This window comes from Epinephelus moara, chromosome 15 (genome assembly GCF_006386435.1).
Source record: "Epinephelus moara isolate mb chromosome 15, YSFRI_EMoa_1.0, whole genome shotgun sequence".
NCBI lineage: Eukaryota > Metazoa > Chordata > Actinopteri > Perciformes > Serranidae > Epinephelus > Epinephelus moara.
Window position 1 is genome coordinate 5,582,588 of NC_065520.1, and position 2,899 is coordinate 5,585,486.

Consider the following 2,899-nt stretch of genomic DNA (forward strand, 5'->3'; position numbering starts at 1 on the left):
GATTTAGATTTAATATTTAGATTTAACATTTAGATTTAGATTTAATATTTAGATTTAACATTTAGATTTAGATTCAGCATTTAGCATTTAGATTTAATATTTAGATTTAGATTTAACATTTAGATTTAGATTTAGATTTAATATTTAGATTTCACATTTAACATTTAGGTGCCACATTTAATATTTAGATTTAACTATTTAATATATTTCTAAGTTAACAAATATTGCTGTAAATGTGGTAAAGGATGACGTTAAAAAATTCACAACACTTTTTTAAACATTGTTTGAAGCTAAATGTGGCAAAATGTTGATGTTATTTTCAGCGTGAGCCACTTTACAAACGGCACCCCATATATTTAATTTCATTATTTTTATTTATAGAAATTCATATATTATCTTTCTTTTTTAATATACTTATATATTTTTATCCTTATATGTATAGTTTATATAGTGTGAAACTTTGGCAACAAAAAAATCAGCTTCAAATGTTTTTGCCCACACAGGTTTTATTCCATCTTTAAATGATTAATATTGTGAGAGAATGTATCACGATCAGAGTGAAAATGACATATAATTACAATCAAACACTGAGGAACACTTCACTGGGAGATTTTAACAGAGAGTACATCAAAACTGTGTGATATGTAGGTAGAAAGCTCTGATGACCACTTACCGTCGGATCCCCACTGATCCTGTTGTCGATGTGAATACGTCTAATTAATGGAGTTATCGGTGCTGCGCCATGTGCGTAAAATGCACACAGCGGCTCTGCCAATGTGGAGACGCACATATCGATTCAGCTGCTGTGTGATGACTACAAATAGTTAATAAAGGTAAAAAGAAAAGAAAAATAGATGCAAACAGTCGCAGTGAAGCCAGCTACATTTATACACAGTTAGATATGGACTTGATCTCAGGTGTTTTACAGGCTGATTCAATCAAACTTTACATCACAGCGGTGAGGTGTGACTGAACCAACACACGTGCGCGTCATGAGGTGAAGGATCCCATGGTTGCTATGGTTTGTCTCCAGCTGCATCATTTACACAAGATCATCATATACTGTATATATAAGACAAACAAAACCGAGAACGGTCCACAAAAGTTTTTCACAACTTACAGTCGACGATTTCTTCCAACTCAACTCTTGTGCTGAGGACTTGTTGTCTCCTGACAAGGACAAAAGACTCACAGAGACTCACTGAAAGACGCTCAACTCACTTCCATCATGGAAACTGTAAGATTTATACTCTTTGACTGTTTTTGTGTTTGTGTGTGTTTTACTGTCGACGCTTTAAGTTCACTAACACATTATCAACAGGCTCTGATCGCCATATAGAAGCAAATAAAAGACATCATTTTAATTTTAACAAACACCGAATGCTTAATATTATGCTTAATATACTTTTTCAAGGTTCACAAATTCAGATACATGGTTTATCACAGTAAAATATTTCAATGCTATGAATTCAGAGGTGTTTACATTTGAATATTAAGTGTTGAGTGGCTGTAAAATTAAAACAGCCTTTATATTTTTTCTCTTATTTGCTTTCACACACTCCCCCCACTCCAGGTGTCACATGGTACACAAAATATATTGAAGTGGAAATCAATATTTATATTATATTAATATTTATTTATTGCAGGAAAAATTGTACTGATCAATTCATCTGTTCATTTAAAAAATAACAACAATGCACATAATCAAAATGGCCGCCTCACTGATGATAGAATAATTTCTTGTTATATTTTTAGACATGTACATGAACTTAGTGTATAATTCCCATCAGATATGTGAACTAAATGGTTTGTGGTAATTTAGTAGATGTTTTTGTTGTAATATGCAGCACTGAAACATGATAGCAGCTCACATTATGAGGGCCTTAAAGTGAATCCTGATTTATTACCTGACCTTGATGTCTGGTCCTTGAGAAGGCCGCTGTGTCAAAATCTTATGACCTTTATTATTTCATTTTTTTGCTTACATGTTGCAAAATGAAAATATTTATTCAGATTACCACAGCAGATGTGAGGCCAGGTAATATTTCAGCACAGAAAAACTGTACACACACACACAAAGTGTGTGAGGAACGAGGGTTAACAGGGGCCCAGCAGCTCATTTTGTCCCGGGGCCCCTGGCAGGTTGATCTGATCTTTAATGGGGACATTTTAGGAAACAAAAAACTCCATGTGTTAAAGGACTAACAGGTGAACATGCTCATGAAGAGTAATGCCATTTTCTAAAGGGAGGTTGATTTTTTTTGCAGAAAATTGTCACATGAAATTGGCATCATTCAGTGCTGTGTATCATTTACTGTACTTGTGAAGCCTCAGTCTAACATGAGTGTGTCTTGTAGCTGCGTGCTGTGCCCAGGCTGGAGAGACAGAGGCGGCGTGTGGCCTGCAGGAAGTGTTCATGCTGCAGCCATGACCAGGTCAGACATTTGATGTCCCACATTGTTGTGAATGTAACCCTTAATAACTAGAATCAGACAGCTTTACAAATGTTTCATTTGACAAGGTGGTCCTCTGCAGAGCGTCTGATGTCTTTGTCTCCTGTCAGATTATAAAAGTATGTTGTTAAATAACAAGTTTACTGGAGCCTGACATCCTCCTGTGTGTTGCTGACCTTCCCCAGGTGTCCACCTCCGAGCAGAAGCACCAGCCCTTTGCTTCTGCTGCTGCTCCTCCCCAGAAGAGGAAGAGGACCTCCGTGGCTCGTCCTTCCGAACCTTCGGAAGCTCCAGAGGTGGTCAGTGCTGTTTCCACGCCTCAGCCCTCCACATCGGACACTGACATGCTGTCTTTTTTAAATCTGGTCCCCAGGCCTTCAGCCACCATCTCACCTGACGAGCTGCCAGCGTGCTCCGGTGTGGCCCCCGGCCCCCAGCCCTCCACT